Here is a 16,749-nt window from a genome sequence, read left to right as displayed (position 1 = left end):
CCCCATCCCTGGTCACTGCAGTGTTGAGTGAGGGAGAAGAAGTAAATGGAGTAAATAGAAGCAAAATAATGGTTAAAATTGGCATTGTTTTCTCTTGGAGAGAAAAGGGACAAAGTTTGATAATGGACTCGCAAAGTTTCTTCTAGTGAAGAGGGAGGAGGAGGGACTGTGTAGAGTATGAATTTGACAGGTTGCATTGTCTTACATATTGCTTCTTTAACCTCAGCCCAAAACCTAAACCTAACCTCGGTCCTAGTCCCATCCACAGTGCTGTTAAGAATCAACAGAGTTTCACCAGATAGTTTGTTAATAATTTGAACATCTTTAGTGGGCTATCCAAATAAAGTGGGACCACATTGGATTTTCTAGGATATGGGCCATTTAAAGCCTCTGCATGATTCAAACACAGGGGTGCCAGGACTGACACAGCACTGCTTTCTTGTTCATGCACCAGAGTACACAGTGTCACAGTCACTGCCACACTGAAGCAGAAAGTACTTACATAAAGGCGCTGTCATTTAGTGGGCTATGTTGGCTTTATGTGTATAAGCGTAGGTGGGCTTTTATGCTGTGTTTTTTGTACAGCCTAGATAAAACCGTTTCTCACTCCAGTGTGAACAAACCTTGGACTTGATATTGCTTTGTAAAGTGTCAGCCTGAGGGGAGTGAGCCACTGTGTCCTACTCACCGCATCCAAACACAGGACATAAGATCCTGCTGAATGAAACAAAAACAGCATGAAAGTTTCAGTAGGAAGTGTTCCTCCACTGTTTCAAACACTGCTGGCAGAATGCTGACAGGGAACTTGCACAAGCATTACTGGAAAACTAGACATGGATAAAATTCAGTGATTAAAATTTTCACAGTTTCCAAATGCACCAAATGTAGTCCAACATATGTTTGGTATCTTAGGTTTGATTCTTTACTTTTGCACTGGAGCTAACAGACTATAACGTAGCTAACAACAGATGCACAACTGCATCAGAACCATATTGGTACCAACAGATAATGCTTGAAAGTAGCATGTGCACTGGACAGATGTTTACTCAAATGGATGAGTAATGACATTTATTATACTTCAGAAGAGTAGCCTGATTTGATGGCTCTAAACAAATAAATGCTATATTTCTCCACAGTGCTAATTCCAGTGGATGCAGTCCCAGTTTCTGCTTTTTATAAACGTTTATAACTCACCGGCAACTTTATTAGGTACAGTGCTAGTAAAAGGTTGGACCCCTTTTGCCTTCAGAACTGCTTTAATTCTTCATGGCATACTTTCAACAAGGTGTTGGAAACGTTCCTCAGAGATTTTGGTTGGTTATTTGAGTTACTGTTGCTTTTCTATCATCTCAAACCAGTCTGCCCATTCTCCTCTGACCTCTCTCATCAATAAGGCATTTTCGTCCACACAACTGCCGCTCACTGGATATTTCCTCTTTTTCAGACCGTTCTCTGTAAACCCTAGAGATGGTTGTGCGTGAAAATCCCAGCAGATCAGCAGTTTCTGAAATACTCAACCATGCTACGTTCAAAGTCACTTAAATCACCTTTCTTCCCCATTCTGATGCTTGGTTTGCACTTTAGCAAGTTGTCTTGACCACCTCTACATGCCTAAATGCATTGAGTTGTGGCCATGTGATTGGCGGATTAGCTAATTGTGTTAACAAGCAACTGAACAGGTGTAAAGTGTAAAGTGTAAAGGTACACTATTATTAGGTACCTAATAAAGTGGCCGGTGAGTGTATATCGGCTCCCACATATACATACTTAAAAATGATCAGATATCAGCACTGGCCCAAATTCCCATACTGGTGTATCACTAATAACACATACTGGACACTTGTTCATACATCAAACAAAAGGTCACAGGCCTGATATGGCACAATTCTATCAGGCCTGCAAAATTATTGTAATTTTCTATAAATATTAGCCTGTTTCTCAGTGCTCTGCACTACAATCCCCAACATGCACTGGAACATAATGTGTGCTTCCACACCCCTCCCCAATAACAATCTTTAGGAAAGTAGTTCTACACAGTTCTATACTAGTCATGTCATTAAACACACTAGCAGCATTTAAACTGCAGTTCAACCAATATAAACACTATAAACACACAATATAAAAAAAATATAAATAGATCCCAAGAATGAATGAAGATGCAGCAAGGAAAAGATGTCTAGTTCAAGTGTCTAGCTCAAGCAAATAGTTTGTTTGAGTTCTTTGCTCCAACATACCTGATGCAACTCATTAGTAAATTACTGAGTTTAGTACAGCAAGGAAAGCATCAAACAGAGCAGGACAGTGGCCCTCCAGGTCAACAACAGACAAACCACTTTCAGTTCCCAAAAGTAACTTTCAGTGGATGGTTCTTCAAAAAACAACTAAAAAAGAACAACAAATGACATGATGTGTGAATGTGAAGAATCTTCTAAGAAGTTTGAAGAACCTTCACATTGTGTAAAAGTCTAATATACATTTTCTTAGAAACGTACATTCAAAATAGAAAAAAAAACAGGCAAAGCGTGTGGGGCTGAACAGACACATGACTGGTTCAACATTATATCATTCTTTGTTCATGTATGTGGATCACGCGGTGGTCCACATGGCCTCAAATGGCCAATGGTCTCAAAGGTTTGAGTGCTCGTCAGATACAAGAAGTACCTGAGTGTGTCTGCATTCTGCCCTTGAGCAGCAAGAAAGCACAGAAGCAAGCAAGGCAGTGGGATGAGATAGCATTAGTGATGGAAGTCACCCGGAAAACAGGGGTTTCAGTGACACAATAAAAGCAAGATATTACTGTGGAAGTGATATTCCAGTGTTACTGAGGGGGACATCAGCACTGAGTGTTACAGGTCAGCGACCAGCATACAGCTCAATTCAGCACAGGCCTACAGGACAGAACAGGAGTGCAGAGGAGAGATGGGTCATTTTTACAGCCTTACGGCCAACTACAGACCCTCTGCACGGATCACAGCACACCCTCCTATCCCTCTCTCCAGCTGTTTATGTGTGTGTGTATAAGTGTGTGTGTGTGTGTGTGTGTGTGTGAACTCCAGCTGTTGCAATTATAGTCCCTGAGTGTCAGGATAATGTTAATCCCATCTGTTGCGCTGTCACTTAGATGAATACAGGAACCTAAGAGTGCCTGTTAAACAGAGTTCGGCTGAGTTCAGCAACACAAATCAAAAGGCGAGGGCAAGAGAAGAACATAAAGGCAACAAAACAGAAAGAATCGTTATGATCGGAGTAAAAGGTAGAAGCTGTAAAAGAGTGAAGTTAGACAATATTGTGATGTCACTAAAGAAGATGTGGCAGAAGGTCATATTTAGAACCCACAGAAAAAAGTTCTTTATTAACTCGCTCATACTTATAGCATATAGCCCAAATGCCTGGTAGCTACCATCCAAAACCATAAGACAAAAGGCTATAGGATACCAGTGGCCCATTACCCATCAATCTCCCACTGATGGCAAACATTAACAAACACCAGCAAACATGCTATTAAGACACTTCCTTGCATGAAAAAGCAGGTTGACGCTTTAACAGCAACACTTTTTCTAGCTAAACAGACATCACCAGCTTTGCTCAGGCAACTTGCTTTTTTGTGTCTGTGCGTGTGACATCAATACGTATAGATGTCTGGCGTGGTCTGATGTGGTTTGATGCTCCAAAGCTCAAACCCAACAGTTCTAGGTTTTGAATGAATTTTTCAGGCTTTACATAAAGACTTGCAGCAGCACAAGAATGCCACCTTTCAGAAGTTTTTTCCTCTTTCTCAGTAAAGTATATTCTTTCAATTTCAACAAACAAATCTTACATAGTGCAGCTTTAACAACAGACTTGTGTTTCAGAGTAGCAAAGTATAACACATACACTCACACACAAACATTAGTAAAACCGTCACATTTAATCTAATGATTAGACTCTTTGCCTCTGTTTCCCACAATGAAATACAACAAATACACAACTGTTTACCGTCATAAACAGTCTCCAAGTATTATGATATTACAGTTTTACCATATTGCCCACCCTTAGAAGAGAGCATGAGAGGGACAAGAAAGGGAGGCCAGGACAGGATGTCAGCTGTCTGGAGAGGGAGAGATACAGACACACTCAAACAGAAGTGCAGACATTCAAACAGACAGAGGGAAAGGGCAGATAGCTGAGGGCCTCTTAGCTGTCTGAGAGAGAGTGTGTGTACATGTTGTACAGAAATCTCCTAAGGCAGTAGATGGGCTATTGTCTTTAAAACACAAAGCCCCTTAACAACCACTCTACACAGTAAGTGTCAAGTGTGTAAAAACGTTAAGCACTTTCTCATAACACCATGGGTTCAAACCAGGTGGTGGTCTGGGTTGTGTGTGTTAGGTAAGTAAGGCCTTAGTTTTACTCTTAGGTGCTAATACTTTACTTTTATTAGTAGTAGCATTAGTATTGTATTTTCCCCAATTTTCTCACTCAATTTATCCACGTCCACTTGCTAACTAGGTCTCCCTTCAATAGCATGATACTACTAGCACTAGGAGGGTGAAGGCTAGCACATGCTATCTCCAAGTCATGTGAAGTCAGCCACCGCATCTTTTTGCAATGTCACTGGACAGCTTAACATGCGTGGAAGAGAATATTAGATACCAGTTCTGTTACATAAAAGACACCCTTACTGGCTACACTGGCCACACTGGCACAGAGCAATGAGCCATCCTACTAATCCAGAGAATAAGGCAGATTGTACCCTATTAGACTCTCAGTTACTATGGATTTAATTCACAGATCTCCAGATATCCAGAACATCCAACACCTAGATGTTGTGCCATGGTTAATAAGATTTTTGATTCTGAGGTTAAAATCTTATTTGATTTTCAAAATATTATGTGTTGAAATGTCTTGATTCAACAGAGCTGTAATTATATACTGTGCAGATTGGTGTAGTTCAGATAAATGAAAAAATCAACAATAGAGTTTTTATCAGTGCTTGCCATGCCAGCCCTCTAAAAAAAACAGCTAGAATTTGTACGACGTTTAAGAAAAAAACATGTGTACCCCCCCCACTCCCCTGTCTCCTCCCACTTTTTTGTGTTTAATTTAATTTTAAACCCATTTTACTTATATTGTAATAATATGCCATGTCACAACACTGACTGGTGAGAGAGGGACAGATAATGACTGGTGAGAGAGGGACAGATAATGACTGGTGAGAGGGGGACAGATAATGACTGGTGAGAGAGGGACAGATAATGACTGGTGAGAGAGGGACAGATAATGACTGGTGAGAGAGGGATGCTCAAGCCTGCATTATGTCTCTCTTCCAGTGAGAATGCAGTGCTAGTGCGTCCTCATTGACCTCCAGCCTGGAGCGGCACATAGGCTTACACCAGTCCCAGCTGTAGGAAATGACTGTGCAATGCTGAGCAGAGGTGGGTAAGTGAAAATTTACATTTATAAAAGTACAAGTACTCAAGTGACATCTGGATGGATTTGTACTTCCTTGAGCATTTTCAAATCATAATACTTCTACTTAAGTATATTTGTGTTACCAATTGTGTGTGTTTAATTTCATTATGATATCTGTACTGCTTTGTGATGGGTCATTCCTCTCACATTTATGTTTTATTAGTTTATTTTAGACCAAGAGCATTGTCAGAAAGGGAAGAATTAAACCTCACAAAACTTCACTCTCTGCCAGGTGATGTATCTTGAAGGCAGGAGGAACTGAAAGCCACAAAGTAGTGGGGTGTTTACTTCAGATCGAGTTTTTACTGCTAGCTGAAAAAAGCCAGATAGCTAATGTTATTTCTAGGAATATAAACAATGCTGCGCCATGTTTTCATGTCACTCCAGAAACACAAAGAGTTTTAGTCCATAGACGGGCCTTATTTTAGCCACACCACAGCATTTTAGAGCAGGAAGTTAGACTGCATCCCATTATGACCACATGGTGAGCAGTTACATCTCATTGTTTTGATTATAAATGTATCTCAAAATCTGAACATCAATGTGTAACATTTAAAAGTGTCTACCAAAACACATTTTTGTGTTTTAATAAAAATAGCATAGTTTCATGTGTACTACTGCTTAAACCTGTGTTTTTTTAGTCATGTACTAACTAATGTTTTTGACTTGTGCTCAAAATTAGCTAGAATTCTCACTACTAAAACATTTTCTGATAATTTGCTATTGTTTTGATTGTGTTTGTAGTGACAAAGTGGAATGTTCTGTCATTTATATACCTCTATGAGCTATCCAAGGAATGTGCAATAACTAACTGCTACCCCACCTGTCTATTGTCTACTGTCTGTTTAGAATACATAGTTTTATAGTCCTTTTTCTTTATATTTATGATTTTTAGGATTTTTCTTAAATCTAAAACTTTATATATTTTTGCCTAATGTTTCATTATTTTGTTTTTAAAGTGCCGTTGGGTTGCTGCTCAATTTCGTTGTACATTGTGCAATGACAATAAAGGCATCTTATCTTACCTTATCTTATTTGTTTTAATAAAATAAACATGATCAGTGTCATTTAAAAATATATATTTTAGTCTGAAGTAAATGTCAAGTAAAAGCTTTAAAGCAATCAGTAGAAGTGGCTGTATTAGCCTCTACATCAAAGGCTATGCAAGCAGTGTTATAGCAGTGGCTGTAAAAGCAGGATTCCTTTTTCACAATTATTTGCGTAAAGCATGCTGGGTATTAAATTAGGAGAATGCTGATGGACGAAAACACACAATTGTGAATTCGGTCAAATCAATGGGGCTGAGGGATATTACATAACATCACAGCATGACATATTAGATAACAAGTTACATGTCAGTTTTAGGCTGGAATGTCCACTTAAGTTATTTTTTGGCCGGATACTTTTGTACTTCTACTTAAGTTGTTTTTTTAGAGAGGAACTTTTACTGAGCTCATTATTTCACAAAACAATAATACCAATAATTTATGTAGAGCAGAGCCTATTCTACTCGCCTCTGATGCAGAGCAGTGCTTCAATTGGATGCGCTCTCTAGCACAGCAGTTCAGCTTGAATATACAGGAAGGAGAGAAAAACACAGAGCTGAAAAAAGAAAAAAAAAGATGAGTTTCCTCTCCTTCCCTGAACTCATCGTCTCAACTACAGTCTCTTTCCAAAAAGCCCCTGCCATGTGCTGTTGAGTAGGAAGCATTTAAAAATTTGATTTATTTCTTTATTTTTAATTAAAGCCGTCCAAAAGCGTTACATAAAAGCTTAATTTTGGCGCAGGCTTAGCAGAAATGAGTTTTTCAGACGGTGATTAAAAAGAGAGGCAGCCACAGCAACCCCAGCAACACATGGAGATGAAGGGATGTTGACAGATGAATGCAGAAATAAACAGACCGCATGCTGAGAGAAAGCGTGGACGGCAAAAGCCTGTGTGAATGGATGGCTGTGCCACTGGACGCCAGCAGAGAGAACATGCTGACCTCTCTATACATCCATTACAAAACTCAAGCTAATGTACAAAATGCTCACACTGGTCATTTATACAATTATTTGGCTGTGGCTTTATGTCCAACGGATGAAGCTGTCCTCAGGAATGTGAGTTTACTTCAAAGCAACTTGCAAAACAGTGTGCTGGCTGTAATGTCCACTACAAAATCCTAGTGGGGTGAGAGAGAGAGAGGGAGAGGGAGAGAGAGAGAGGGAGAGAGAGAGAAATCACAGAGAATATGCACAGCTGTTAAACTCTGGGGCGCAGGGTAAACTTGGGGTAAAGTGATGAATACTTCAGAGGCTGAAATGAAAGTGTATTCTCGCATCACCCATGAAGCAGCACAAGAAACAAGAGCAAGAAGATTTGCTTTAGATCAAAGCAGCGAGTAGAGGTGTAACAATTTTAATAGAGCAGCAAAAATTTTCCAAAATGTTCCAAACTGGTATTGAAATTGAAAACTGTATCTCCCTTTTCTGCTGAGCATCATTTTTTTTGCTCTCTTTTGTGGAAACTATGAAACGAGCATAGATTTAGTATATATTTTAATAAAGCAATAAGCCACAAGAGGCCATTGGTTACAGTGATTTTATTGCACATAAGGGGTGGTCTTTAACCCCTTGTCTGAGGTCAAAATCACTGTAATGCACTAATGACTCAAGTGGCTTATTGCTTTCATAAAACAGCAACAACATAAAATATAAAAAATGCATACAGTAAATAACAGCACAGTTTTGTCAATTAAGTAAAAATAATAACAATATTGATCAAATTTATTCATATATTAAAAACATTAAAATGCAGCTCAAAGTGCTTCATGAGAAAGCAGGCGATCAGAGGAAATGAAAGAGAGGGGTAATAAGGAGAGCTGGATGTTTAAGTGGAATCCTCCTACAGTAATTAAGTGGCTCAAGTGCTGGAGCTGAGCTTTCTGGTGCAGGGCTGCTCAACCAATCAGCTGACAGAACAGTAACAATAGCACTGTTGTCCTATCGCTCTGAAACAGATTGAGATTAGCTGCATATGATCCAAACGGAGAGAGAGAGAGAGAGAGAGAGAGAGAGAGAGAGAGAGAGAGAGGTGCAGGCTTTCAGAATGGTGGGATTTCATTGGCTTCACCCATTATTGAAGATGAAGAGGCTGGATCCATATCATAGAAAACTGCTCACACATACTGCCAGCTCTCTCTCCCTCTGCCTATCCCTCTGCCTCTCTCTCTCTCTCTCTCTCTCTCTCTCTCTTTCTCTCCCTCATCAGTCCAGACAGACCCTCAGCACAATGATTCGTCAAAGTGATGCATGAAAACTCTGAAGCACAAACAACATATAGTCATTTGTTGAGTGAGGTCAGAAGCAAATGAAGCATATCAGCTTTGGAGAGACTGTTTAAAGTGACATAGGACGTAGGCCAGCCTAACCCAAGGCTGAGACACAGCTTCAGCTGAGGACAAAGTGATAAAATGTGAATGCTGTGAAATGTTGAAAATGAAGCAACATCTAGTCGTTACAGCCAATTTGAGCTGCAACTTTCTTGCAACCAACTGAGGTAACATTTTTATCTCAAGCGCTGTGAAAGGATGCAGCCTGCCAGCGTTATTTCAGAAAATATGCAGGACAGGCATGGCAAATATTTAAAACCAACAGACAGTGTTTAACAAGTGTAAGAAGAACAAATGTCAGCTAGCTCTGTCTCCTGTGTTCAGAGAGTTTGGAGTGTAGCAGGGGGAAAGAAAACGTATCCTGAAACAGAGCTTCTGTTACCGAGCTAAGAGCATCCACCTCTTTACAGTGCTCATTGTTTTTGTAGAAAAATGCTAAAATAAATCTTTTAACATTCCCAATGAACTGTGGAACAAAATGTGTATGTCACTTCCACCTACATAATACTATATAGAAATATTATACAATTATTGATATAATGCATTCATGTGGAAATTTCAGTGTGCTTATACATCATAGTACATTCAGCAGGTATACAGTGCTGACATCTAAACTGCCAATCACATGAAAATCATCCTGACCTTTTCTTCACATTTGCACAATTTTTATTATGAAAGTCTGGCCCAAAGCACTTCTGAAAACCCAGTTTTACATCAAAAGCTACATCTAAAGAGTAAAAATCCATCCTCTAAGTGTTGGTGCAAAACCCCCAGCCCAGAGAGCAGAAATATCAGACAGATTTAGGTGGTCTTATTTAAGCTTCATTTCCTGGCTCTGCTTGCTGTTCTGATACCCTGGAGTTCAGTCGTAAAGATCTGTAAGATCAAATCATGGCTGTGAGTAATAGTTTCTTTTACACAGTATTTTTAATAGCCTATCCACTCCAATAAATCACAGACCAAACTGGGCCTCTATATTAGATGCTTAGCAGTAAGAGTGATAACTGAGTGTGAGTAAAGAGTATAACTGAGATCAGATCACATCAACCTGTGGATGGAGACCCAACTATTGAAGCAAATGAAGAGATCCAGTCAGAAATGGCCGTTTTAAACTTTCAGTCATGCTTGTAAGCAAAAGAGGAGGTTTTTACTATGATTTGAATTCAATGAACAGTTACATCTGTGTGTAGTTTTGTTTTGCAGAAAAAAAGATCTATTATATTTTCACACACTCTTAAAAAAGGGCCAAAACTATCACTGGGGTGGTACCCACAAGAGTTTATCGCAGTACCTTTAGTCAGGGAACATAATTGTACCATAATCCATTGAAATTATATTTTGTTATATATGTTAAATTGACTCCACACACTTTTTATTGTTGTTATTTATTGTTCTGTATTAAAATATTAGGTAATGAAAAGATATATTTATATATATCTGTATATACATATACACACCACGGTTCATATTTGGACCTTAAAACCATTGTTGAACCCTTGAAAGTACATTTATATTGTCAGTACCTTGACGAATGAGAAATGTACCTGCTAGTACCCGTTATATTTCTAACAATGCATATTATATTTCCCACTATGTAATTAAATATGTAATTATATTATATTATTGTAGTTGAAAAGTAATGCAAACTGAAAGCAATAACCAGGGCTTGATTTGAGGGGTCTGCAAGTGGGGTGTGATACTTTTCTACCCCCTTTGTATAAATATAACAACATAATATGATTGTGATATATACTGAAATGTCCATTACAGATTTTTAAATTCCATCCAAATGTGAGATTTATACTCCAAGTTGCATTGAGGGTACTGGGTTCCACACCAAACCAACCAGTTACAATCAGAGACAACTGTGTATTTTTACACTTTAAACGCTGCACATAACTCTCCATTTCTCTCCATTAAACTGAAAGCACCTCTCCTTGTCTCCTTGTCCACTGGTAAATCTTTCCTAATCCACTGTGATCAGCTCTGTCTTAACTGCCAGGAGGAAATTCATTTCTTTCAGAAGGTCTCCTTCAGCGGGGCTATGCTGTTGGACATCACTGCATATCGTACATAGGAGAGAATTACAGTCTGCGTGACACATGTGCAGGAGATGAGGGGACAAGGAAGACATTTTGTGAGGCAGCCATGCCCTCTAAACCCACAAGTGTTTGAATAAATCAATATGGAGCAAAGGGATGTCAGTTTTCATGTCAATTGGACTGGATCTCTGAGTGGAGGTCAGAGAGAAAACGCTCTGACAAAAAAACAAATAAATAAAATGTGCAGACAGGGCTTTATCTGGATAGTCTGCCACAGGGATATAACCCACAACAAATACATCATTGAGAATGAAAAGATAACGTGTTCTAAAAGATACAAATACAAGTACGAATAGAGAAAGTTTTCATCTGGAGAAAAGAACTTGAAACTAGCTTTTTTAGGTTCAGAGGCACAGACGAGACGAGACACACTGCAAACTCACTTATCTGTCTTGGAAACCAAACTAAACATAACCTTCTTTTCTATTTCCCATTTAATCCTGTAGCTCTTCACCAGCTGGCAAATTAGCATGTTAGCATTGTACTAATATTAAGGTGTAACAGTTTACAGAATTCACAGTTGAATCCATACGATACATGATGTCATGAATCAATAGATTTGATAATAAAGTAAATGCTAAATATTAGTGTAATAGTGACAAATACTAAATACTAGTGCTTTAATATGTTAATATTTCCATTTTTACTTTATTAGAGCATCTGTAGTTTAAAAAGTGCAATATTAAAACAAAAGCTGTGCTTTAAGATGTTCCAACCTAACGCTGTAGTCACAATCTAATTTGTTATCTCCAAGTTCATCCACTAGCTCCAAGCTAACATGTTAGTCCTAGTACAACAATACAATGCAATTAGAGTGGAACCCTTCAGAGAAGGCCTAGTGCTTTCTGGAAACAAAACAATACAGTACTGTAGTTTTTGTATGTAAACTCTGCAAATATCACTGTACTTCTCAACGTGTTAGATTAACCATCAGCATAATTATGAACCTACAGAGGAATCATCCGATCATATTTTGATTTCTAATTTCATGAGAAACAAAAATACCTCTAGGCCTACTAGAAGTCTAAGACATGTCACAGGCTGTGAATAAAAGTAGCAGCCTACTCAGTAGCTTGTTAGAAATAGACAACAGTGGTGGCAGCTCTACACCAGAGCCCATTAATGAAAGAGTCACTGTGAACCTACTGCAAGTTTAAAGATGTTCTAACATGTCTGTTATATTTATGAAGTAAAACATGAGGTCATTCGAAAGCTTTAAATATCTGTTTTTAATCCTAAATTGACAAAAATGTTCATATTTGTGCATAGAAATGGTATTAGAATCCCACAGGGATGCTAGCAGGTATTAGCATTATCATAGAAGGCTACAGGTGCAATACTTAGCTAAGTTACTAGCCTGACCTAGGTGAGCTACTAACTGAAAGAAACTTCTGAAAGACCAATTCAGCATTTACAAAGTGTCTGTTTGTGCAAAATCTGTTTCCCAGCGAGAAAATGTATCAGACAGATTTAGATGGGCTTATTTAAGCTTCATTTCCTGGCTCTACAGGCTGTTCCACCACCCTGGGGTTCAGTAATAAAGATCCATACGATCCAGTCATGGTTGTGAGTCATAGTTTCTTCTACACAGTATCAGTTAAATTGTCCACTGCAGTAAATCACAGTGTGCACAGGGAACTTATTTTAGAAGAGGCCAGTGAAGTTAGAGCCATGAAGGTGGGGCAACTGTCGTCATAACGTCAACAAGGTCTCAGGCAGGTGCTAACGGTCTCCTCGTCATAACACTTTGCACTGCACAAGTGACAGGAGTGATTTAAAGAGCGACAAGGGGAGGAAAAGGATCAGACCTTCATCCTAAATCATCCACCCCCAGATGTCATTGGTCTGTGTAAATGTGTGTGTGTAACTTGTCATGCCTTTGCATAACCAGACGACTGTCAAGAGTACTTAAGGTCTGTCTAAGCCATTGTTGCCATCAATGGCACCTCCTATTGGGTCAATTACTTATTCGTCCATCTTAAGGTAAATAATGCAGCATGACACACAACTGTAATTAGAGCCTGTTCAGTGCATAGAATCAGATGTAATATGCATATTCTTAACACTTTGACATGTCCTGTTAAGGACAACACATTTTGTATTACTTTCAATACAATATGCTAATTTATTTGAGATAGAAAAAAATCTGCATGAGATGTAAACAAAGTTATTCAATGTGGTTTGATGTGAAATGCTTTATTCAATATTTCAGATTTATCACTGTTTTATCATTATCAACAATACATATGAACAAATTTATAGAGATCTAAATGCCTGGCTTAAAAATTGGTTCAGTTGATGCGTCTGCACCTACATGGTAGATGTACCTCATAAAATTGCCAATAAGTGTTTTTAGTGGCTAACCATAACTGTTAGAGTTGGGCCTTCAATCAGGCCATCAATGTCAAAACAGTGAAAACAGAAGGAAAAAACACTCTTTAATATTGCTCATTTTTGCTGGTGCCCTTTGGGGACTTCTAATATTATATTAGTGTTAGGTTAACAGCATTTTGCATTAATATTTTTGACCATTCTAGATTAAACATAGATGTTTAAAACTTTTAAAAGACATATTTAGTTTGACCTTGTAATAGACTTGAACATAGATTTTACCTTGTATGTAACAGTTTTATAGTGACTTTTTAGTAAAAATCCCCAACAGAGAGCTGCTGTCAGCATTTTCCATTTCTAACAGCTAAATGAAACCATGTTTGACTATTGCATTTGCTCATATTCACAGTTAGTTACATACCTAAAGATCTAAAGTCTTTCTCTCAGAAATGGTCACATCCACTGGAAACAAAAATGTCACCTATTAGAAACCAAAAGGTAACTGGTTGATTCCACTGCCATTTCCTAATTATGTTGGTAGTTGAATTAACATGTAAGGCCTTTAGTCCAGCTCCTGAAGGCCTTACCAGTGAGAGAGCCACTTGGCTGTAGAAACTAAAGAGCAAATAAATCCTGATTGGACAATTTTCCATTGGGTGTTTTTAAGATTTTAACTTTTGGTTACAATCAGAACTTGACAATGAAATAAGAGCATCACTCTGGTTATTATGGAGATTAATACAACAAGCATGATGATCAGATATGTAATTTTTTTATTTTACAGATATAATTAGACCTTCTCTGAAGGCCTAGGAAGTTCTGAGGGTTCACAACTGGTGTTTCTAAAAAGCTGCGAACTCAGTGTAGGTTTGTTAAGTACACATTGTTTAACTGTATCACTAAGAATAACCCCCACTGCCAACACTAAATACCCATATTGCTGTAGCATTACTGACAGCACTGAGACTTAAGCAGAGATAAACAGAAGACTGCTTTTACTTCATCTGCCAGATAGAGTGTGACCTTCATGGAAATGTATTAGCAGAACAAGAGTGTGACATGCACCCCTGCTGAGTTTTCTCTCGGGCTACGGCTGTGTTGAGTAAAGTTGACACAGTCTGGCAGCAGATACTGTATGAGCTCAGTTTGTGTGTGTGAGTGGCAGTTTGGCATATGGCTCTCTGCTTCAAAAGAAATGGGGATGACACGGCTGCCTCACTGACACCAACACACACACACGCACACACACACACTTGCTCCCCAATCACTCATCACTCGCACTCTGAGAACTCTTGACACAGCTCTCATCAGACGGAAGTTGATGTGTGTTATGTAAGCCCTCGTGTGTATGTGTCTATGTGTGTATGCCACTCCATTAAGAGCCAACATTGAATATAACAGGATTAAACAAGACTCTGATCCAAAATCTAAATCAGACAGAGAGGGATAATTCAGTGCCACACTGTGCACACAAATGGAGTGGTCAGAGATCAGAAATAAGCGACTATTGAGAAAGTGAAGGAAGGAATGGGGAAGAGGGAAAAGAGAGGGAGATGGAGAGCAGAGAGTAGGTGTTAGAGGACAGCAGGAGGATGAATTAGCTGCCAGTGTGCTGGGATTCCTCCCTCTCACACAACTTTAATTGGAATTTTTGTTATGTGCCATTTGTCTTTATCAGGGCGGCTGGAGAGGGGGCTTCCGAAGTGAGAGAGCGAGAGAGACAGAGAGACCGAGAAAGAGAGAGAGACAGGGGGAGAGAGAGAGAGAGACGCCTCTGGGGACTGGAGAGATGAGAGTTTTCCTGCTTTACAGGCTTTCTGGCTCCCCATCAGTCACATTTGGTAACACAAACACAAACCCTCATGTTTGCAGCTGTATCTCTGAAACAATCATCTCTAAAAGTAAAATATATTAATAAGAAGGGGATGCACAGGTTTTTTTCTGTTTTAAATGTGTCCATCATTTCCATATGAACAGAATATTCTACACCATCACAAGTCTGTCTTTCAGTTTACCATTGGCAACAACTGTATTGAATAAAAATAATTCATGGCCACAACTTAGGGATGGGAATGAGATCCTAATGACTTACTAAGGTTTGAGAATGAGACCATTAAGACTTGACCACAGCTTAATAAGGCATGACCTCATTCCCACGCCTTACTAAGTCATGGCCACCACTTGATTTTCTCATTTTCATGCCTTACTAAGTCATGGCCACATATCAGGATCTTGTTCCCACATGTTAATACAGCATGGCCACGAAATATTTTTCATTTATATGGCATGTCACTAACAGGGTTCCATATTAATAAGTTTCAAATGTCCATGTTTAATCTAGAACAGCCCTAAAATGATGTGAACTGCTGTTAATTGAGTTATAACATACTTCTAGGGGCCACTGTTAAAACATTTTTGCATTTGCCCATAAAGTTACTATTATGGAAATAAATGGTTTTGTATGGACAGCAACAATATATGCTTAGAAGAATAACTCAAACACCAAGTGTGCTTTTTTATACTACACAGATCACTGCACAGTCTGTTCTCACACACCCTCAGTCCATTATAGTTGCATAATTACATTCATTATCACGCACACAAAGACACACACAGTCATGCTTTTGCTGATGCAGATGTTCCTCTGGGCAGGGCTAGTAATATGAATATTCATAAGGTCCTGTGATTGCAAGGATGTGCAAGCATCTGGTCACAAGTGAGTGTGCAAATGTGCCTGGGGGGGTTGGTTTAGAGCACACAGTCTTTTACAACTGTTCTTGTTTCTCTGATAAGAAGCCTTGAAATTTTTTATAGAACTGTGCAAACACAGTGCAGACTGGATTATCACTGTTTGTTCTGAGGTGATCTGTAGCTTTAGTGAAAGTCTGTGTCTGACATTTATTACTGTAGTCTTTCTTGTGTCCCACACAACATGTGCACAGTTCAGGCCATCATCTTCATCATTTTTCTGATTTTTTTAATATTATCTATAAATCCTTTCCCAAGCCCAAGGTCACTTCACAAAAAATTCACACTGTAATGAAAAAATTATTTTTGAGAAAATAAGAGGACTAGACAAATTAAACAGGGCACAGTGAAATCTCAAGACATAATATCAACACAGAACAGTTATACAATACAGCTTACATCAATAACATGTTTGGATCCTGGGGGGGAGGGTAAAAACACAAGGAAGAAAATAAATCTTGATTAAAGATTAAAACAGCAGAAAGGAATGATCATTATTTAAGGTCTCAGGGGATGGGTACATTCTAAAACCTTCAGTGCTATGAAATTGAATGACAGTGCTGTAGGACTCCAGTTCTGTCTAGTCTGGATTGAAGATGTTTTTCTATAATCTCTGCCTTGTCTTAGAGTTTAGTATTTGTACTTTGCCTTGTCTTGGTTTGCTGCTGTAATAGCAGTGCAGCTGTAATAGCCTCTAAACTTTCAAGCTGGCCCTTCCTTCTCTAACCAAGTTACAGAGAGTT

At 38.8% G+C, this 16,749-nt stretch overlaps 1 long non-coding RNA gene across 1 annotated transcript in view; it reads left to right on the top strand.

Moving 5' to 3' along the window:
- The window catches only part of LOC119261814, a 39,323-nt gene that overhangs the window by 3,106 nt on the left and 19,468 nt on the right, over positions 1–16,749 (top strand). The window contains exons 2-3 of the long non-coding RNA XR_005129207.1: positions 5,310–5,418; positions 14,937–15,099. This is a non-coding gene — a long non-coding RNA (uncharacterized LOC119261814). The remainder of the gene's footprint in view (positions 1–5,309; positions 5,419–14,936; positions 15,100–16,749) is intronic.

This window comes from Pygocentrus nattereri, chromosome 2 (assembly GCF_015220715.1).
Source record: "Pygocentrus nattereri isolate fPygNat1 chromosome 2, fPygNat1.pri, whole genome shotgun sequence".
NCBI classification, from domain to species: Eukaryota; Metazoa; Chordata; class Actinopteri; order Characiformes; family Serrasalmidae; genus Pygocentrus; species Pygocentrus nattereri.
Note: the sequence above shows the minus strand (reverse complement) of the source record. Positions and strands in the feature narration are given on the sequence as shown.